This window comes from Macaca fascicularis, chromosome 1, assembly GCF_037993035.2.
Source record: "Macaca fascicularis isolate 582-1 chromosome 1, T2T-MFA8v1.1".
Lineage (NCBI taxonomy): Eukaryota > Metazoa > Chordata > Mammalia > Primates > Cercopithecidae > Macaca > Macaca fascicularis.
Window position 1 is genome coordinate 1,605,606 of NC_088375.1, and position 24,010 is coordinate 1,629,615.

A 24,010-nucleotide genomic window follows, 5' to 3' on the forward strand; every position below is an offset into this window, starting at 1 on the left:
TATCCATCACCTCACCTACCTATCATTTTTTATGGTGAGACATTTGAAATGTACCCTCAGTCATTTTGAAATACATAATACATTATTATTTACTATAGCCATTCTGCTGTACAATAGATCTCAAAGCCTCTTCCTCCTCTCTATCTGAAACTAGCATGTGCTTTTTAAACGTTGGAACAAGTGGTAAGAGAATGAGGTTGGTGAGAGAGGAGGCATGGGGTGACATAGAGGACAAGTTAGAGATGGCTCCAGGTGTCACATGTTGCTCTTTGGAGGCTCCGTATGGGCTTTAAAATAATTGAATCATAAAATGAGGATTGCAGTTTCTGAAGATTATTCAAGCAGGTAAGCATGAAGAATGGATTAGATTAGGTGTCTGTGGAAACAAGGTATCTCAGTGATAGGTAAGAATTCTAACATCATGGCAGCAAGGGGATGGCAAAAGGTGTCCATTTAACTTGCCCTTGGATTTCATGAAGTAGTCTTCTTTTTGCACTACTCCCAAAAGTTGGTGGCCCAGCCAAAAGTAAATTACTTTCAATGGTACTGCACAGAGAAAATCCTTGGAAAAAAAATAACTCCTACTTATCCAAAATTGACCTCTAAATGTTTTTTGTTTTTTTGCAGCGGGGCGAGGGGCGATTTTTGTTTTGTTTCTTGAGACAGGGTCCCACTCTGTCACCTAGGCTGGAGTGCAGTGGCACGATCTCAGCTCATTGCAGCCTCTGCCTCCCAGATGCAAGTGATTCTCCTGCCTCAGCCACAGAAGTGGCTGGGACTACAGGCGCACACCACCACACTCGGCTAATTTTTGTGTTTTTAGTAGAGATGGGGTTTCGTCATGTTGCCCAGGCTGGTCTCAAACTCCTGACCTCAAGTGATCCGCCCACCTCATCCTCCCAAACTGCTAGGATTACAAGCGTGAGCCACCACTGCTGGCTCTCATTGTGTTTTAATGTAGTTTCCTACTGAAAAAAAATGTTCAGGTGTATGTCCCTCTCTTCCAAATGTGAACTCATTTAGAAAATGATATTATTTCTGTATAACACTGGCCCTGCCAATAATAAATCCTTCAAAGAGAGTGTTCTACAGCAAGTCTCCAGACTCCCCTCCCAAACACTCCAGTGTGTCAATTTAAAATTCAATTTGAAAAGATTACCTCCCCTGAATCTAAAATAAAAGTTGAAAAATAAAAAGAAAGGAAAGGAAAAAATAAGTTACATAAACAAACAAAAAACAAGCAAACAACAACAACAAAAAAAACAGGTGGTTTAACAGTATAGAATGCATAGTTTTACTAGATTTTTATATGAATGGTATTTTTACTATTGAAAACAATTCATTAGGTTTTCTCATAATTTCTCTATTGCTTTATTTATTTAAAATGTGTAATCAAAGAAAACTTTTCATAGAACCTTCTAAACTGAATGAAGAAAAAGAGAGAGAGAGAGATTGTCAGAATGTTATTGCACGTGCAGTTTCCCAACCAGCTTTCCCGTAGCCTATAATGGAGCAGTTGAATTTTAAAGCAACATCCTGTTTACATTTTATCTTTTTTACTCAGAATCAGCTTCTTCATTGTTGGGGTGATGTGCATGAGCAATCCCTGCCAGCTTTGCATCATCATAGATTTGCATCTCTTTTATGAGGCAGTGCAGTGAAAGGGCCTGGCTTCTGGCATGAGTGTAATCTCCAGCTGTGTCATGGTGTAGCTCTGCTCTCTCTTGCAGCTTTCCTGATCTCTCTGTGCTTCAGTTTCCTCTACATTGACTACATATATTTCCCAGTTATTTAGCACCAAGTTAAAGTGCAAATAATATATAAACTGTGATAATTCTTGCTCTAGAAGTGAAAAAATAGAGGCTCAGCTGGAAGCTAACTAAATTGCACAGGGCTCAACAACTGTTAAAATGTAGGCGGTAGTATTTGGAACACGGCAACATAATTTCTGCTCTTCCCACACTGATTCTTGCATGCTGTTATGGTTTTGCTTGTTTTTGTTTATTATTTACAAAAAATAATCATTTTTGGAATGAAGAAATAATCAGTTTCAGCATGCCTTCTATTCCCATACATTAAAGCATTCAATCATCTCCAAACCCTAGGAGGCGAACGTTATATCTTGCATTTTTGTGCAAGAAGGCTGAGGCTCAAAGTGCTGATACTTCTTGCCCTAAGTATGTAGTGTCACTGTGTCTGTGATACAGATCCAGAGATATGTACTCTGGATAAAAACACTATGCTCATCCCCCTAAACCAGATGCCCCAACCATGTCCATGGTGCCCACTCTCAACCAACATCCAAAGCCACATTCTGCAAATCATGCTATTTTTCATGTTTGTTTAGAGTTGCCTACATTTGCTACTACTGCTCACACTTTCTCAAAATGCTTATAAAATTACAAGATTATGTATTTAGTTTCTTCTCCAGGTCTCCCCAGAGTTTATCACAAACTTAGTCAATGTTTAATTCCAGGATTCTGCTTTCACGCACCACCATGCCCAGCTAATTTTTTTTTTCTTTTTTTCTTTTTTTTTTTAAATTTTTAGTAGAGATGGGATTTCACCATGTTGGCCAGGCTGGTCTAGAACTCCTGACCTCTGGTGATTCACCCGCCTCCGCCTCCCAAAGTGCTGGGATTACAGGCGTGAGCCATTGCACCGGGCCAATACTTTTTCTGATAGGAATTTTCCATGACTATAATCATTTACAAGTTAATTGAAGATATTGTGCCGTAATATCTGTGAATCTAAAGAATTAAACACATGTTCAATGCAAGGTGCTTGTTCCTAATTGCTTGACAGTATAGTGCTGAAATGCTCTTCTTGAACTCACTTTTCTAAATAAGATTGTAGTTAGCAATTATTCTGCGTCTTCCTTGTGTGTTTTTATTTCCGCATAAAGAAAAAAATATAATATTGTAGCATTTTCTAAAAACTTAACTCATAGTTTTAGTTTTTTCAGCCTTCAGGAAATTATGTTTCCAAATTCATGCTATTTGTTTTCTGAAACTAGTTTATATGCACTCTTCCCATGTGTGAGATTAAAAGTCCTTCAAAATGTGGAACAAATGAAAACATTTGTTGTGTATCCACACTTTATGTTACATAATGATTTGTTTTTTGATGAAATGAAAAGGATAGAAGAATGAATGAGGTAGAGAGAGACAATATAATGAAGGTGATGCATTCGCCTGGTTGGGCTGCCATAACAAATTAACCACCACAGTGTAAAAAATAGAATTTTACTTTCTCACAGTTCTGGAGACCGAAAAGTCCAGGATGAAGTTTCTGTCAGGATTTGGTTTCTGGTAAGGACTCTGTTCCTGGCTTGCGAAAGATCACCTTTTCTCTGTGTCCTCACATGGTGGGGAGAGAGAAAGAATATGAAAGAGAGAGAAAGGGAGACAGAAACACAGCGTGCGAGCAAGTGAGAGAGAGCACTTCCTCTTCTAATAAGGCCACAGTCCTATTGAATTAGGGTGCCACCTTCATTATCTCATTTAACATTAATTACCTCCCAAAGATCCTATCTGCAGATGCAGTCACACTTGGGGGTTAGCGCTTCAGCATGTGAATTTTGGGAGCCACAATTCAGTCCATAGCATATGATAATGGAGTGTGTAGATAAAATCAACCTGCCAGTTGTATCAGACTGACTTCTGGGTGGAAAGCCGGAGTATGGGGAGTACAATACAACAGTGACAATAGCAGTGCTGCTGTCAAGTAGTGACACTGATCATTATTATAAAATGTCTGGCAACAGATGTTCTTTGTTCATGCAAGCTTTGCTTCTAAGCATGGAACTCAAAAGTTAATTCTTCAGGAAATTGTGCTAATTAAGGTCCACAATACATTTATTCTCCACAGAAGTTTAAGAAGTAAGGAAATTCCCAAAGGCAAGGTTATATTTACTAGTTAATCAGCCAGTTTTTAAATATACATACATATGTTTAAATATATAATTATGTTACAATAATATATAAACATATATATTTAAGCATATATATGTGTGTATATATATTGTTTTAACATAATTTTAAAGCCAAAGGGTAGTGAAATTATATGGAATAAAATCATTATACAGCTCAGTTAAAATTCTATTTGGAACCATATCCACAAAGTTGAATCGTATTTAATGGCAAATCTTGAGAAAATTGTCAACACAAAAGCCTTTGAGTAGGAAGAGGATTTGGTGAATGATTTCCTTTTGTTTAGAAAGAAAAGAGGTATATTTAGAGAATGGCTACATCGAACTATTGAATTATTTAGCTCTCATTCTAATTTCATATCTTGTAGTAATCTCTACATGATAAATTATAAATATTTTTGATACAATACAGAGGATTTCATATATATTTCCTAAAACTAGACTCTGAGTGTTAGCAATGTGAAGCTGTATTTGTTAGAACATTGAGAAAAATTGCTCATTAAAAGTTATACATTATGTTTTTCATAAACAGTTGAAAATGCTTACAACCTCGTAATAGTCTCATCAATCTTGTTATAATTAATACTGCAGGTATATAAAAACTGAGTGGATTCTACATTTGTTTAATGGGGTTGGCATCCACACATAACTGTGTGACCTAACAGTTTAAGGGCAAAAATACAAATTTGTTATATCCAAATAAAACCTATGGCTAGAAGAATGAAGTACAAGAACTATGTAGTGGCTTTTACTAGTTTTCACGTTCTTCAAAATATTGAAGTTTCAAGCTAGTGTAGGAGTACTGAGTCTAAAACTGTAATTAAAAGATTAGTTCAAGTTATAACTAATGGCAATCACTCTGATTTTGAAATCTGGAAAGACAATCTGCCCATCTGTCTCAGAATCTCTCTGTCTCTTACAATCAATCTTACTCATCCTATTTCAAAAAAAAAAAAAAAAAACACACACACAAAAAAAAGGTGTGAGTCTTTCTAAATAACATTAGTTTGATAAACACCCATAAAACTGACAGTTGCAGTTGTTATGAGTTATTATGTGACAACTCCTCATCATGACCCATCCTGGTAAAATTTTGCAACATAAAATGAGTTGAGAAGTATGAGCACACTAATAACAGAAATGTATTTGATAGTGTGGTACTCAGCATTTTAAAACTACACCACAACAGTAACTGCCTCTCTGGCCTAGTTGGGAGATAATTTCATTCTTTGGAGGGTGGAACAAAGGTGATTTCCCCAAGCACAGTAAATGAGTCAGGGGAAATGAGCTGTTTTCACAATTAAGTGGTGGAGAGCTGAGGATAGGTGAAAGTAAAATAGTGATTGCCAGGGCCTCAGAGGAGGGGAGAACAGAGAATTATTGGTTAATATGTATAGTTTGTGTTTTACAAGATGAGGATTCTAAAGATGAATGGCAGTGATGGTAGCCCAACAATATGAATGTACTTAATACCACTGAACCGCGTACTTCAAAATGGTTGAGACAGTGCATTTTATGTTATGTATATTTTACCATAATTAAAACTGGGAGGAAAAAGATAAGGAGAGAGGATTGCCTAAAATAAACTACCATTGGATGGCCTGTTCACTACAGAAAGAGTTTGTGCTATTTTGCAGCTATAAGAACACCCACAATTTCTAACCTGTCTATCTGAGAATCCAAATATCTTCCATCTAACTTGCCTGAAAGGAAACATTAAGCAGTGTTTCCTATAACCGATTTTCTGAAAGAGACATGCTAAATGCAAAGGACTGCATGTCTTTCTTTTAGTGAGCTTTATGAATGAACTGGAAGACAATGGTGGGGAAGAGGAAGATGGAAGAGGGACAGAGAAAAAGAGAGAGAAATCTTTATATAAACAGATATGTAGTTGAGTTGGCTGGGCTCTGTTGCGTTTCTCACTATGTCTAGAATACTACACCTTCATCCCTACTTTAAGGTCAACTGTTAGGGAAGTGCTATACAGAATCTGCCTCATATTTTAAGAACTTCCCAGAGCAATTATGCAGATTATCCCACCAACATAGCTGAAGACTTGGGGAGGTTCCTATGGAGTGGTTGAAATATGAAAGTGGGATTTTTGGCACACATTTACTGCCTGAATACCCTGCACATGTACCCCCGAACATTAAATCAAAGTTGAAAAGAAAATAAAAAAATAAAAATCACATTTATCCTCAAAATCTTGTCTCTTTCCCTCTAGCTGTATGTAAGGTGGATACCATGCAAGGAGAAAATGTGGATTTTTCCAGCACATTTGTCTTGTTGGGATTCTCGGAGCATCCATAGCTAGAGATTCCTCTCTTTGGAGTGGTCCTGGTTTCCTTCATCCTCACCTTGATGGGAAACAGCTCCATCATCCTTCTCTCCCTCATGGAGCCCAGACTCCAGACCCTCATGTACTTCTTCCTGGACAATCTCTGTGTGCTCAACCTTTGTGTCACCTTCACCATTGTACCACAGCTGCTGGCCAACCTCTGGAGACCAGGGAAGACAATTGCTTCCTGGGGCTGCATCACGCAGGCCTACCTATTCCACTGGACAGGTTGCACTGAATGTGCCCTGCTGACAGTAATGGCTTTTGATTGCCATGTGACTATCTGCCAGCACCTCAGGTACACACTCATTATGTGTCCCTGGGTGTGTGTGCAGCTGGCAGCTGCAGCCTGTTCCAGTGGCCTGGCCAATTCCCTGATCCAAGCCATGCTCACCTTCCAGCTTCAATGCTGTGGTCACCACACCCTGGATCACTTCTGTGAGGTGCCTGTTCTGATCAAGCTGGCCTGTGGTGACACCACTGCTAATGACCTGTCCCTGACTGTAGGTGCTATCCCTTTTGCACTGGTGGCACCCCTGCTTGTGCTCATCTCTTACACCTTCATTGTGAGGGCTGTACTGAAGTTATCTTCAGCCAAAGGAAGGCACAAGGCTCTCAGCACCTGCAGTTCCCACTTGGTGGTCGTCATCATGTACTTTGGGTCAGCAATCTACATGTATGTCCAGCACTCTGCCAATAATACTCAAGCCAAGTTCATGTCTTTTTTCTACTCTGTTGTCACTCCACTGCTCAAACCATTCATCTACACCCTGAGAAATAAGAAAGTGAAGAGGGCATGGAGTAGGATCCTACTATCCTAGGGTAGGGTGGTCTTGAAAAGCCAGATAATCTCTGCCTGCATGCATCCATTAATAATAGCATGTCGGCTTTCCAAATGAGTGTCCACAAGCTCCAAGGAAAGAGTTCCCATCTCTCAACATGAGCTACCCTAATGTCTGCAGAAGCTCTTTTGACTAGAAAGTGCTATCTTCTGAAATCCCAAATAGAGCCATTGTGCTTCTCTTGACCCTTCCCAAATGTCTTCCTTTTCAGTGGACACAATGGGCAGCATGGTCCATCCATCTATGCGAAGGTGAACAACACCATCTTTTCAAATCTCTTCCTGTAACTTCTCCCTTTTACCAGATGCTCTCAAGTAAATTTGCTAGAACACTTGAATAGGTCCCAAGAAGATTTCTAAATAAGACTTATTGGATTGATATGTGTCCTACTCAACTACTCATTCTAACCTCTCCTGTTTCCAAGCAACTCATGCCCTCCCTCCTTCCTCCAACACCTTGTCACCCTACAATTTATTCCATTCTTACTTCATCCATGTCCTCACAATCCATCTCATTCATTTATGAGATAATAATTTCAGCCTCACCATAACAGATTTACTTCTTTCAACTAATTTATGACAAATTTGATTCAATATATCTTATTTTATATATTTATGAGCCATCATCTGCCTTCGTCTAATTTCTCTGTTTCATTGTATGCTTCTAGAGATTAGACAGCCTTCTTCCATTGTATACTGATCACTAAATAGTAAGCTCTAAATGCCTAAGACATAAGACATGGAACAGTGATTGAACAGAGATTTAAACTAAGGATTAATAGAGTACAAAGAGGATCCCAATTTATTTGGACTCCAGAAGCACATAATGTCCTTGTCGAATTTGTTTTCGCCACTTGCCAAAGCCATAGGAGACTCCCTTTTCTGAATGATGCCTACTTTTTAAAGTATGTATTTTTTAAATCTTTTTTTTTTTTTTTTTTTTTTTTTTGACATGGGGTCTCGCTCTGTCGCCCAGGTTGGAGTGCAATGGCACCATCTCGGCTCACTACAACCTCTGCCTCCTGGGTTCAAGTGATTTTCCTGCCTCAGCCTCCCGAGTAGTTGGGATTACAGGCACCTACCACCAAACCTGGCTAATTTTTGTATTTTTAGTAGAGACGGGGTTTTGCCATGTTGGTCAGAATGGTCCTGAACTCCTGACCTCAGGTGATCCACCCACGTCAGCCTCCCAGAGTGCTGGGATTACAGGCGTGAGCCACTGAGCCCGGCCTAAATTCTTTTTTATAGAGACAGGGTCCTCCTGTATTGCCCAGGCTGGTCTCAAACTCAGGCAATCTTCCCAGCTTGGCCTCCCAAAATACTGGTATTACAGTCATGAGCCACTGTGCCTGGGCTGGAAGATAACTGCTTTTGATCTCTCATAACAAATAGAGGGGAATTTAACCAGAAACTTACAGCAAAAAAAATATATACTATCCATTTATTCCCTACTCGTAATATTATTTAAAAGTAGATACGATCAAAAACTAGGTCCAAGCCTCTCCTTTATGAAATGCCCCCCTTTTGCTCTTTTTTATTTGTTTGTTTTTTAAGAGAAAGGATTTGGCTCTGTAACCCAGGCTGGAGTACAATAGCACAATCATAGCTTACTGCATCCTTGAACTCCTCCTGGGCTCAAAAAATTTAATTTAATTTAAGTTTAAAGCTGGTTATCCTTTAGAGTCTATGACTTGCCTTTTTGGTTTTTATTTTGTGTGTGTGCATTTTGTATTTGTTTGTTTGTTTGTTTTTTATTGTTTGTTTGTTTTGAGACAAGATCTCACTCTGGCACCCAGACTGGAGTGCAGTGGCAGGATCATGGTTCACTGCAGCCTTGACCTCCAGGGTTCAAGCAATCCTCCCACCTCAGGTTCTCAAGTAGCTGGGACTACAGGTGCATGCTACCACACCTGGCTAACTTTTTTATTTTGCACAGGCAGGATCTCACCATGTTGCCCAGCTGGTCTTGAACTCCTGGCCTCAAGTCATCCTCCTGCTTCAGGCTCCTTGCCTCAGTTTCCCAAGTAGTTGAGACCACAAGTGGGCACCATGATGCCCAGCTCAATGAAATGCCTTCCTTTTTCCATGTATCTAAACAGAAATTGACTTCCCAGCCCAACATTGTTGAGATGAAGACAAATGCTTTGCTCATAATGAGGCATCTGCTTCAAAGTGGGCATGGTTCTGAACATCTGATCCCTCGCTAACATTTCCTAAGGCAGAGAAGACAGTCGGGTGGTATCAGATCAGAGCTCCATAGTTCATTTGGACTAAATTTGATGGGCAGGTTCCTCTCTTATCGTTATAACTTCAAAGAGAAAGCAAGTATACTTTTTTCTCAGAAAGTTTGAACATTTGACATGTTCTACTTGTTGTAACTTTTGAATTTTTCTGTGTGGAAAGGGTTCAGAAAAATCTTGCTGTAAACAATTTTATTGTCAGATTATTAACACTAACTTGTTTTCCAAAAGAGAGAGAAAACATTAAGGGCCCAGGATCCTTCATGAGAAATTGAACAATAGAGTGCCAGAGGGTACACTAGCGAGATCTCTGACAAGAAGAGAGGTTTACTTCTGAGAAAAGATGTTTTGAACCAGTGAGCATTGATTTACAAAGGGAGATATCAAAGAGTAGAGCCAACCGGCCGCTCAGACTGGGGCAGAAGATTGTTAGGAATGCACTTCCATCTTGAGTATAAACCACTAATGCATATGCTCAGAGTCTGTGCAACACTTTATAAAAACCCACAAGAAAGCAGCTTTATAGAAGAGAAGTGATTGGAAAAGGTGATAGAAGATAAAAGTGTGGTCCTTCCGTCAGCAAGCCAATGCATTCTCTACCCTACCAAATCTCCCCGAAATGCCAAACGTCTGTGGTCCACAAGGAATCAAAAACCAAAAGCAGCAGTGGCTTGATGTGTCTCACCAACTGTGAGAGCTTTATTCATCCAGCTACATCCATCTCCACTGTGAGAATGTTTCTGTTATGTGATAAGAGTGCAGGGCTTCCCTTCCCTGGATGATAAAACTCTGCCTTTGGACTCCTTAGATCCATTCCATTGTTTGCTATTCTGCCATTGTAAAAAAAAAACAAAAAAAAACAAAAAAAAAAAGCTGATGGTTCATTTTCTAGCTTTCCTTGGTTACATTCTAGGTACAAAGAAGGACACTTTGCTTGGCTTGATAACAGAAGCATGTTTATAAATAGTAATGAAAGTAGATCATATATCCTCATGACTCATCTCAGCCATTGAGTGACTTTTCTCAAATGATTCTCAGAGTGTGTCTTCATTTATCTCCAATATGATGGAGAGACTTGCTGTGGCTTCCTGCTATGAATTTAATATTTAGCTTCTCCCAGAATTCATATGTTGAAGCCTTGACCCCCAATGTGATGGCATTTGGAGGTGGGACTCTTAGGAGGTAATTAGGTCACGAAAGTGAAGTCCTCATGATGGGATTAGGGCCTTTACAAGAAGAGAAATGCGAAAGATGATCTCTCTCTCTCTCTCTCTCTCTCTCTCTCTCTCTCTCTCTCTCTGTGTGTGTGTGTCTCTCTCTCTGTCTCTCATATACACGCGCGTGCACACACACACACACACACACAGAGGCAAGAAAGCAGTCATCTGTAAGGAGCCTCACCAGAAACTGAATCTTCCAGGACCTTGATTTTGGATTTCCCGGACTCTGGAACTGTAGAGAATAAATGTCTGGTGTCTGAGCCACTCAGTGTGCAGTATTTATTTTAAGACAGCCCAAGCAAACTAAGACACTCCCTACACATGGACTGAAGACACCTCATTTCCCTGTGGTTGGAACTTGCAGCCTGCTATATTCTGAGATGAGGGCATTTGGCTTCCCATCCACAGAGGCAATTCAAAACCACTGGGAATGAAAGGGAGTCTCAAGAGGTAATACATGAAGGCTTAAAATAAACCTCTGGGAATTGAGCAGTACATTGTGAAGCCACGAGAAATAAGTGAGAGAACAGGTGCACCTGTGCAACAGATCACCCAGGGTATAAATAACCAACAGGTTAGCTGGACATCGTACTGTGTGCCTGTAGTCCCAGCTGCTTGGGAGGCAGAGGTTGGAGAATCTCTTGAGCTCAGGAATTTAAGGCTGCACTGAGCTATGATCACGCCATCTCACTCCAGCCTGGGTAACAAAATGAGACCCTGTCTCTAAGTTTAAAAAATAAAAAACAACAGATACTAAGGTGCTCTGCAATGCCCTGCAATTTGGCATGTGTGTATACATATGTGTTTAAAAGAAATTAGGTTATTTTAGGTTTCTACAATCTTTACAGAAATACCTTCCTTATGGAAACTTGCAGCTTCACTTCCACACACTTGGAGTTCTTAGAATGCTCCCACATGAAATTAATACAGTCATTCTACAGCAATCCAACATCATTAATTAGTTAATTTTGGTCAGTTCTATCACCACTGACCCCAGTCTTATAATCTACCACAAAGCCAAAGGTTTAACAAAAGGTGGTTGAAAGAATTACTCTAGAATTTCCTGTTGCAAGTACTGTGATCCCTAAACCAATTATGCACAAAAGACACTAGGACTTCAACAGAGTGATGGGAGTAAAGACAGGTCTCCTTACAGAGAAAACGTGGTTCCCAGCTTTGGAGAGCCCAGTGAAGCTCTCAGTTTCTTCGAGTCCCCAAAGTCTAATGGTGCACACAATGGAATAAGCAGAATGGGACTATAAGGCAGATTCTTTCACTCACTGATTCTTAGTCTCACACTGGTGTGAGCAGATAACACTGAGCTGAGCCTTATAGAATGCAGTGAAATGTCCTGGATGAGAGAGGAAGTGGGGAGAATATTCCAAGAGAGGAAAGAGCATTTAAAAGGTATATTTCATTTTTGGAAAATTCCTCCCCTTTATCCTCGTTAGCAAACCCAGTCCTCATTTTCAAACCAGTCAGGCCAACCAGACTTTTCACCTGAAAAGGCCTCTGTCGACTCTTAATTAAATAAGCGTGTTAAACACTTCCATGTGGGAGCCAAAGCCTGTGTACACATGGACACAGAGTGTGGAATAATAGGCACTGGAGCCTCGGAAGGGTGTAAGAGTGGGAGGGGTGAGGGATGGGAAATTGCCGAGTGTGGTGCATACTCTTCAGGTGATGATTACCTAAGCGCCCTCATTCACCACGAGCAGTCTAGCCACGTCTCAAAGGTGCACTTACATCCCTAGTAATTTATACAAATAAACAAATGCATCCCCGTGACTTTTTTTCAAGCCTGCATTCTAACTCTAGGATAGGTATTAACAGAGAGATGAGAAGGAGGAAAAAGGAAACCAATACCCGGGATGAATGAGGGGCCCCGGCGCCGCAGCGTGCTCGCCCCCTGGTGGGCGTCAGGTGATGCTGCCTCCAGCAGTTCCTACCTAAGCTCTCGCAGTGCTTTCTCTCTGCCATAAATGATACTTTTTTTTTTTTTTAAGTATCCCTTTAATGAGGATTTTGGGCCATAGAGCAGTGCTTCTTAGTCGTCTTCAGGAAGGGTTAAAGGAACACTTTTTTACTGTGAAGTGGAAGAAAAGTGATTGTGAAGAGGGAGGGGGGAAGAAGTAACCCGTGAAAGTTGAAGCAAATCGTCTACAGTATCTCTCAAACGTGATTTCGGTTTCCTTGTAATACTTCTCCTGCAGCATTTGGGAATTTCAGAAATTATTTTACTTTAGAATGAAAGATAACAGAGGATAGTAGCCACCTCGTTTCTGATCTTAAAACTTGAGTGGGGGTGGAAATGGGTTTTTAGTAAGCGAGTCTTGCCAGTACTGTGTGCCTTGAATATCTGACATATTCCCCAGGGCAGAATGAGGAAGAAGGGGCGGCAGAGGCAGCAACACACAGGATTTCAACAGAATCAGATAATTGGAATTGCAGAGTAACCAAAGAGCCCTGAGTAAAACCAGCAACACCATGAAGATATGAAATGGCAGCTCATTTCACACTGAAATCACTGCCATGTCAAGAAAATTCACTAGGATTTCACCACTGCATAGCTTGGGGAGGAAAGGATCCTGCCACTATAAAAGATGAGTACGGCCCGGGCGTGGTGGCTCACACCTGTAATCCTAGCACTTTGGGAGGCCTAGGTGGGTGGATCACCTGAGGTCAGGGGTTCAAGACCAGCCTGACCAACATGACGAAACCCTGTCTCTACTAAAAATACAAAAATTAGCTGAGCATGGTGGCGGGGCCTGTAATCCCAACTACTCGGGAGGCTGAGGCAGAAGAATTGCCTGAACCTGGGGGGCGGAGCTTGCAGTGAGCCCAGATCAGGCCACTGCTCTCCAGCCTGGGCGACTGAGCAAGACTCCAAAAAAAAAAAAAAAAAAGATGAGTATGATCTTACCCAGCCCACGTAAAGGGATTTCCCTCCATTTCCCACAGTAATAAAGCAAAGTACATGAAAACTACATGATATTACCCATTTCTTTGCATGCTGACTAACATATGCCATATAATATATAATATAATGCATAATATAATATACATTATATATAATATAATATTTATGATTAATTTAATACACAATGTAGCATATAATTTATATCACTTATTTTTTAAGCTAAATACTGTAACTTTTTAAGTTCTATTTTATTTTTAATTGACAAATAATAACTGTACATATTTATGAATTACAATGCAATATTTCAATATATGTGTATATATTGTGGAGTGATTCAGTTAGCCTATCCATCACCTCAAAGATTTATTATTTCTTGAGATGAGAACATTTAAAATCCCCTCTTTTAGCTTTTTTTTTTTTGAAATATGCAATATATTACTGTTCTTACTCTCTCTCTTAAATAGAGATGGGAGTTGTAGGGCAGGTCTCACCATGTTGCCCAGGCTGGTATCGAACTCCTGAGCTCCAGCAATCCACCTGCCTCAGCCTCCCAAAGTGCTGGGATTACAGGTGTGAGCCACCACACCCGATCAGAAATATACAATATATTATTCTTAACTATAGACACCTTGCTGTGCAACAGAGTACTTTTCAATAAACCCTGGTACTGAGGATCCTGGAAGAAATCTCTTTCTCAACAAAAGGCGTTTGTAAATCTCATTCTTAATTGGCAAATAATTAATAATAAGGTCCAAACTTACGTATTAGTATGTTCACCTTTGACCAGCTTTTCAGCACAAGAAATAACTCTTTTGTGAAACAGGTAATATGCATTCACAGCTGCTATTGGCCCTTGATTTGTAACATATAATTTAATTATAAAATTTACTTTTTATCTGAAAATCCACTGAATTTCTTTTTTATTAAATAACTGTTAAATATGCATTCCTGTGATGTCTTTCTAAAGTCTGAATGACAACTCTAAAGTAAATACTGTAGAGAGATGAGAAATAGAGAAAAGTTAAACTTTTATGCATATAATTTACGTTTATATTATATGATATAATTTGTCATATAAAGGAACACATATTTTATTTGCACATATGTATATAATTCTATAAGCATGGAGAACTGTATTGAAGAACACTAGTATATATTTGTTTTCAGGGCTGAGGAGGACAGAGTGTTCCAGAGAAACAGTTCTTGAGCAAAGAGAGAGAAAGGCAAGTCTAGAAATCTGGAGAGCCCCTGATTTTGCTCAAAGGACTTTTGACGCTTGGACAGCATTTTTCACCGGTTTACCACTTCTTCCATTTCTGCAAAGCCCTAGTTCATAAACACCATAGAACAAAGTATAATAGTAATAGAGCTTCAAACGACAAAGATTCTGCATAGCAAAGGATACAATTAACAAAATGAAAAAGTAACCTATGGATTGGAAAAAAATATCTGATAAGGGGTAAACACCCAACATTTATAAAGAACTCTTACAACTCAAAACTAAGAGAATATATAACTCAATGAAAAATGGGTAAAAGACCTGAATAGATACTTTACCAAAGAAGACATATAAATGACCAATAGGTATATGAAAAGGTGCCCAATGTCACTAGTCATCAGGGAAATGCAAATCAAAACTACTGTGAGATAATACTTCACATCTGTTAGGATTGCTATCATCAAAAAGGCAAGAGATAAGAAGTGTTGATGAGAATGTGGAAAGGGGGAGCTCGTACACTGTGGTTGGGAATGTGGATTGGTGCAGCCATTATGGACCACAGTTTGGAGATTCCTAAAGAAGTTAAAAACAAAACTCCTGTATGATCCAGCAATTCCTCGTGTGGGTGTATACCTAAAGAAAATTAAGTAACCACCTCATAAAGACTTCTGCTCTCCCATGTTCATTGCAGCATTATTCACAATAGCCAAGGAATGAAGACAACCTAAGCATCTGTCAATGAAGGAATAGACAGACTGTGAGCTGGCCAGCTAGACAGCTAGATAGACATAAGCATCTCACTGCCTTAAAAAGAAGGAAATGCCTCTCTCCACACTTCTGGCTTCAGATTAACCACTGATATGCTCCCTTACACTATGGTTTTGATAGGGACAGGAGGCAGAGAAATTCTAGGCAGAAAAGGGTGGGGCCCCTGGTGAAGCCCCACCCTCAAGCCTAGAACCATGGCCCAAAGTGATAACATCCCCATTTTTCTGCTCAAATGTTGCCTTTTCTCAAAGCCCCCTGGCCCGCCCATTCTGTACCCATAAAAACCCCAGGCTCCACTGGCAGAGGAACGGCAGAAAAGAAGAGAAGAGAAGAGAAGAAGCAGCCAGATGTCAGAGAAGCAGCTTGACTTCAGAGGGATGGCTTGACAGTGGGACTTCAGAGAAGAGCCTGGCCGGGGACACCCAGAGTCCAGGGGATGACCACTTTCCCTCTCCATACCCTTTCTAGCTCCCCTTCCCACTGAAAGCCACTTTCATCAACAATAAAATCCTCTGTATTCACCACCCTCCAAAAAAAAAAAAAAGAAGGAAATGCTGCCATTTACCCATAATTTGAATAGACCTGGAGGATATTATGCTAAGTGAAATAAGCCAGACAGAAAAAGAAAAATATTGCATGATCTCACTTATATATGGAATCTGAAAAAAAGGTCAAATATACAGATTGAGAGAATAAAACAGTGGTTGGGGTTCAGGCAATGGAGAAAGGTAGATGAAAGGATACAAAGTAGCAGATATGCAGAATGGACAAGTTGGAAGATCTAATGTACAGCATAACTTAAGGACCAGAGTTAATAAAGCATATTAGACTCAGAATTTTTGCTGAGTAGATTACAGTTGCTTTTCTCCTCTTGCCATCAGCTGGCACAGATAGCTATGAGGTGATGGCTATGGTAATTGTTTCACCATAGTAACCATTTTACTACCTCTATATGCATCCCATAATATCATGTGGTATGCCTTAAGCATGCACAACAAAATTTATTTTTTAAAAAAAGAATAAAGCTTTTCATGTAAAGCTCTTCCCACCCATTTGTCGAACTAGAATTTTTAATTTTAACTTAATACCTTATTTAACTCATTTTTAAGTATGAAAAGTGACAAACTGTGGTACAGTGATAATGCATCCTAACGCTAGTAAGAAGACTATTATTTGCATTTTCTTCTAGACTCACATAAAGCATTTTACTGTCTTTCTACATCGTGTATTAGCCCTGGACTCTGTCAGATTTATTTAATAATTATAGAAACTATTTGGAGGTAATTATAAATTAATTATTTTGGAAAAATCTCACTAGTTATAATCTGTCAGCAAATAGGAAGAGTTACTGAAGTTTATAATTCAGAGCCGTACTCTCACATGACCTGAAATGCTTTTTAAAGTATAATGTTTCACAAATACAAATTAAAATTTGTTGTGGTAAGTTATCTGTCACACTACGTCTCTCACAAAGGGTACTATTTAATCTTTCTATTTCCTCCTTTACCATTCCTCCTATTCTCATTTTCTTTTCCTGTTTAAAAAAATATTGTTTTTTAAATCTTACTTTAAATATTGTTTTTTAAATCTTACTTTACTTAATATTTCTTAATTCCCAGATCTTACATTATAAGACTTCATTTTTTTCCAACATGGTTTTTCCTGTCTGGTTAATCTGAAAATGTAGTCCTTATACATGAAATCTAATTTTGCAATGCTTTCCTGCTGAAGCAGTCCTTCATTTTCCTTTCATTTGTAGCTAACCACACGTTTGTATCTACAATACCTTGCAGAAATGAAGTCATAGCCACTGATTTGCACCCAGAGTGACTGCCATTACATAGCCTGAAACTAGTTACAACATCGATGACTTTGTTACTTATGTGATTTTTATTAAATCAAAAATCAAACTGTGGGATCTTAGAAAGATGCCTGGGTTATTTTTCATTTCAATTGATTAGATGCCAAAGAGGCAAAAATCATAGGTGATACTTAATTCTGGTCTGATCTTCTTTATTTATTTCTGAACAAAGGTCTTGCCCATAAATCTAGTGAAGACATTATTATATCAATCAGTAAATTACGTGGCATGGATGCTATGGACATTGCTGTCTATCAGAGCAGTCTGAGGATACTGCAAGGCAAGAAAACTCTGTTACTGCAGGTGGGTCAGTTCTAACATCCTCATGGGTTTAGCACGGATACAGCTCAGAGGTGTGACTGTGTTTCATCCTGATTAGTATTCACCAGTGCACATCTCAGAAGTCATTAAACTTGATGACGATAATGATGATCAGGTTGAATGTCCCATCCAGAAGGAACTGTTCTTGGCCCTCCACCTCTCCCAGCCAGGAATAGGTCCTTTCTGAGGCATTCTTTGTTGTCCGTCCTTTTCCTTCTTAATCTTTCTCACAGCTATACTTCATAGTTATGCGACGATTTGCTTAATGTCTCTTTTTCTACACCATTCTGGTAGCTCCACATGGGCCCAAATACTTTCTTATCGCTTTATTCAGATATAATTTGCATATAACAAAATTTATTCATTTTAATACTCAGTTTGATGAGTTTTGCTAAGTGTAAGCAGTCATGCAACTACCATTCCAAACAATTAGTAAAACACTCCTATCACTCCAAAGTTTCCTTAAGGGCACAAATAATTCCATTTACACTACATCTCACCGTTAGTCACAGCACATGGCACATCATAAGAATTTCTTGGCCGGACACGGTGGCTCACACGTGTAAGCACTTTGGGAGGCTAAGGAGGGCGGATCATGAGGTCAGGGGTTCAAGTCCAACCTGACCAACATGGTGAAACCCCATCTCTACTAAAAATACAGAAATTAGCCAGGCATGGTGGCGGGCGCCTGTAATCCTAGCTACTTGGGAGGCTGAGGCAGGAGAATCGTTTGAACCTGGGAGGCAGAGGTTGTAGTAAGCCGAGATCACGCCACTGCACTCCAGCCTGGGAAACAGAGCAAGACTCCATTTCAAAAACAAAAAAAGAATGTCTTAAATATTTGTCGATGGGTGAATGGAAGGAAAGAAAGCAAGAAGGAAAGTGTGGACTGCCACTTATACCAGGAACTGTACTAATATATTTGCATATGTTATTTCATTATTCTTTTATCAATGCAGTGGTCAGAAATTATTATTGCTATTGTACCAGTAAAGGAAACTGAGCCTCAGAAGACTTAATGCAACTCATTTAAGGTCCCAAGCTTAACACATGAGGCCCGGGATTTGAATCCAGTTCATTTGGCTGCAAACGCCCATTTTTCACCACTTCCATCTATTGGACTCATGTTAAATAAATATCAGCCTAAATATATTCCTTGTGGATATTAGTATGATTCTTTCTTTTCTGTACTCAAATCCTAACCACAGCTGAAATAACATGCAATTCTAGAAATACAGGCAATCCATATCACGCCTGCCCTCTCCACACGGAACCCTGCAGTTCACACCAAGCAGAGCAACTCTTCTCTTTTCTCATTCTAGAATGCCTGGAATTATAAAACAGTTTTTGACTCCTGGCTGCCTTCATCTTCAATCTCTTCTGACTGCAGTTGCATTAAGTATTTGTCATCATCTATTTGATCATTAAATGTATCCATTTGTTTTTCAGTTGTTAATCCGTGACATTGATATCAACACAGACTGCGTTAGATCACATTCTTCTAGAGGTTGGAATTACTAATATCTGTGCTTTATTATATCTTATAACAATAATATTACAAAAGAAATCTCGGAAAATCTTCCTGAAATCACTGCCAGAATTGAGTTTAGTTTCCTAAGACATAAAACCCAGATCAGTGCTGTGAATAAGATGAAAGCTTATTACTTTTATGTCAAAGAAACTGGAAGCCAACAGTTCACGGCACCTATGTGACCATCAAATATCAAGTACACTGGCTCCTTCTCAATGTTCCTTTCTTCCTTTCTTTCTTTCTTTCTTTCTTTCTTTCTTTCTTTCTTTCTTTCTTCCTTTCTTCCTTTCTTCCTTTTTTGAGATGGAGTTTCGCTCTTGTTGCCCAGGCTGGAGTGCAATGGCATAATTTCAGCTCACTGCTACCTCCACCTCCCAGGTTCAAGCGATTCTCCTGCCTCAGGCTCCTGAGTAGCTGGGGTTACAGGCATGCACCACCACGCCTGGCTAATTTTTTGTATTTTTAGTAGAGACGGGGTTTCTTCATGTTGGTGAGGCCGGTCTCAAACTCCCAACCTTAGGTGATCCGCTCGCCTCAGCCTCCCAAAGTGCTGGGATTACAGGTGTGAGCCACTGTGGCTGGCCTGTTCCACTGTTCTTAGTATGTGCCTTTCTTCTTTAAGATTGCTTTAAGATCAAATATGGCTGCTAGGGCTCTAGCCATCAAGACTACATTCCATGCACAAAAATAGAGAAAGGAGGATTGGCTAATATTTTTCCAAGCTTTCCCAGTAATTTTATCTCATTAGCTTCCCCTATCTGTTAGAAAGCCTGGAAAATATAATCACATCACAGAGTACCTTGCTGCATGGAGTAAAAGGGGGTGCCAACAATAAGAGTGGGAGAACAGATATTTGAAGAAAGATGATCAAGATGACAATTAGCACAATTCCAGTGGGACCCTGTGCCAGTCTCAGTCATGAGAGTTTCCAACTACAATTGCATCTTGTTTTCTCAGCACAAAACTGCCTATTCCACCCTTCTTCCCCCAACTGCACAGATATGTAAGCCTCTCCACCTCTGGAAATTATCCCAGCTGGATAACAAGACAGTGTTTAAGGCCGGGCATGGTGGCTCACGCCTGTAATCCCAGCACTTTGGGAGGCCAAGGCAGGCAGATCACCTGAGGCCATGAGTTCAAGACCAGCCTGGCCAACATGGTGAAACCCTGTCTCTACTAAAAACACAAAAAATTAGCCGGGAGTGGTGGCGGGCACCTGTAATCCCATAGACTCGGGAGGCTGAGGCAGGAGAATCACTTGAACCTGGGAGGTGGAGGTTGCAGTGAGCCGAGATTGCACCACTGTACTCCAGCCTGGGGGACAAGAGCGAAACTCTGTCTCAAAAAAAAAAGAAAAAAATACAGTGTCTAAGATGTCCCTGGTGCCTCATCTGGCTCTCCGTGGGAGAGAGTACAACAGAGCATGCTTAGAATTAGGGACAGCTCCCACTTCATCGCCAAAGCACAGTCGCACTATCTTCCTCTGATACATATTCTCTCTCCTCCCTCCATCCCCAGAAGGTAAAAATAGAGCCCTAACTCATGGCCATGACTCACCCTAAGCATGTCCGCTTAGACATCTAAAGCTAGAGAGAAAAGATGATCAAGTCAAAACCTAGAGAGGGAGAGTAACTGCACCAAGGTGCTGCTATTCACAGTGGTTCTTGTAGCAGCATTTAATCACATGAATTATTGCGCATGAATTAAAATTTGCACTATAAGAATTCTATTCAGCCATAAAAAAATGAAGTCATGTCTTTGCTGCAATGTGGATGGAACTGGAGGCCACTATCTTAAGCCAAACCACGGAGAAACAGAAAGTCAAATACCACATGTTCTCAGTTACAAGTGGGAGCGAAATGATGTGTCCACAGGGATGCATAGGATGGAGTAAGAGACCCTGGAGACCACGGAGGGTAGGAGGGTGTCAGGGGGTGGGGGAGGAGAAATTACGTGGGGTAAAACGTACATTATTTGGGTGATAGTTACACTAAATGCCCAGATTTCACCACTGCATAATATATCCGTGTAACAAAATTGCACCAGTAGCCCTTAAATTTATACAAATAAGAAAATAAAAAAATAAATAAAATAAAATTTGCACTACTTCTTGCGGGCTCTCTTATGACTTTTATATCCCCACCATGTGAAAAATAGAACAGGGTGCTGAGACAATATATCAACAAGAACAACAAAAACCCCTCAACATGTATTACTCTGTGCCACTCATTGTTCTGAGTGCTTTACCAGTACCAATTCATTCCACCCTTGTAACAGACTGTGCAAAACAATACTAATGTTTCTTGTATTTTTTAGATGACATAAGTGAGGCACAGATAGTTTAGGTAACCTGCTCAAAGACACACAGCATGAGGACGGAGCCTGGTGCTGAAGCCAGTTCAGGTCTCATGCTTTAACTGAATCACACACTCTAGTTACTACTCCACTCTGATGTTACAGTAATCGCCCCACCATGCACCAACCCGAAAGAGTTCAACACACACACACACACACACACACACACACACACACACACAGAGTTCTCATTCCCCATTATTGATCCATTTTCTCTGGTTTTCTGGTCTTCTGGGATTTGCCATTAATTGCAAGAACTCCAAGCTCTCATACCACCTCAATTATCAGCTAACTCCTTAGACACTAATTAAATAAAACATCAGGGTTAAGGATAATTTCACAGTCAGAGGAGAGCAAGTCTGGGGAGAACGAGCAGGGCCCTTATAGAAAACAGTGAAGAGGATTAGATCAAGTTAAACCTGAGGGATAATTTTGAAATGAACAGGGAACGTGACAGGGGCACGGTGTATTGCCTGAAAGCTTTATCCTCGGAAGTAACCTCCAGCATGTCAAGGTATCTATAGACACTCTGGGGGACCAAGGTTAGGGCAGATCCACGGACCTCACACACTGCCAAGGGAGAGTCCAGAAAAGCCTGAGTCTCCCCAGCAAGGCTGTTGCAACGGACAGCAGACTCCTTCTAGACTGAGAATAATCTCTCAGACTTGCTCAGAGGGCGGGGTTCCAGTAAATGGCAAGGCCACAGTGGCCCATCAGAGAAAATGAGCTGTGTCTTCCTGGAATATGAAGAGCATTTCTAGTAAGTCCATCCTTAAATATCCCCTGCAACTAAGGCCAGTACAGGCTGCAATATAGCCTTCAGTCCTAAACCAAGTCTTCTGTAGGAGCCAGGCACCCTGGAGGTAAATGATTCATCCTCAGCTCTAGTCAAGCTAAAATCTGTACAGTGCAGCGGAGGTGCAGGCTGCGGCAGTATTAACACTGGTCTATGCTGGAGACCACGGGCACATGAGGTGGAGGATGGATGAGTCGATGAACAATGACCACGCATTCAGCAGCAAGTGTAAAATTGTGTTGGGTTGTTTTATCTAGAAAAGGGAGCCGGGAGCAGAACAGGATGCTCTGCCTGTAGGTAGGCATGCTCTCTGACACTCATCGGAACAGCGGACGTTGCACACAGTGTATGGGGACCCTGAGCCCCTTCCTCTGCTTCCTCCTATTTTTGAGGATGCTGAATTGCAGTCACAAGGCCAGTATTGAGCTGAGCAGGGCCATGGAAAGAGAGAAAAAGAGAACTCAAAGCTGAATAGTATCAGTCCCCGAGAAAGCAAGCTTCAAATTGAAAAATCTGAAAAAGTCAGACTACATAAAAAGGCGAAGAAGTGTGGCGGTGGTAGGGGGGAGGCATGTGCAGAGGGGCCGACCCTGCCTGAGCCGTGCGCTGAAGGCTGTGCAGCCGTATCCTCCCTCCCATAGGCCATCACTGCTGGGCCCCAGCTCCTTCTCCTCCTCTTCCCCTCCTCCCCAGCACTAGAAGGAATAACTGATGAGGCTGAGGACTCTACGTACCCTCCGGAATAAGGAGCTATTTGAGGGATGAGGCTTTTAGATTTGCTAACAAAATCAATAATCATTTTTGTGAATTAATTGCATTATTTATGCTGTGAATGACATAATATGTAAGACATGTTCATGTTCTCACTCATAAGTGGGAGCTGATCAATGAGAACACATGGACACAGGGAGGGGAACATCACACACCGGGGTCTGTCGGGGGGTGGGGTCTAGGGGAGGGAGAGCATTAGGAGAAATAGCTAATGTAGATGACGGGTTGATGATGCAGCAAACTACCATGGCACGTGTATACCTGTGTAACAAACCTGCACGTTCTGCACATGTATCCCAGAACTTAAAGTATAATTAAAAAAAAAAAATTGCAATCTCCCTAAAAAGTAAAAAATTAACATATTGGAAATGATTACCAAATGATAACAGCACATTTAAAATTTTTCCATTAGACGAGGTCTTTAATATTTTTCAGGTTTACAGGGTGTTTAACAAAGTCGTGCATGCAAAAGGGAAACTGGGCCGGGCGAGGTGGCTCACGCCTGTAATCCCAGCACTTTGGGAGGTCAAGGTGGGAGGATCACTTGAGTCTAGGAGTTTGAGACTAGTCTGAGCAATAGCAAGACCCCATCTCTATTTATTTTAAGTAAACATAAAATAAATTTTTTTAAAGGGAAACTGTTTGTTACTTTTGAGAGTGACAGATTGTGACATCCAGAGGCTTACGAGAAAGTAACTTTCCCTCTGTGCGCAGCATTGGGTGTTTAAATAGCTTACCCCGTGGACTCGTACCCCAGTCCCTGAACGAGGTGAACTTCTTAATCTTTCTGAACCTCTGAGTTTTCCAGAGTTATTGAAACGGGATATGGGAGGGCACATATGCGGTGCCTGGTGCACAGACAGAGCTGGTGGGTGCCCGTTCAGTGCTGACTTACTTC

At 40.5% G+C, this 24,010-nt stretch overlaps 1 protein-coding gene and 1 pseudogene across 1 annotated transcript in view; both read left to right on the forward strand.

Moving 5' to 3' along the window:
* The window catches only part of OR2B11 (olfactory receptor family 2 subfamily B member 11), a 68,137-nt gene that overhangs the window by 38,398 nt on the left and 5,729 nt on the right, over positions 1-24,010 (forward strand). The window lies entirely within an intron of this gene.
* On the forward strand, positions 5,138-7,090 carry LOC107126559 (olfactory receptor 2C1-like; annotated as a pseudogene).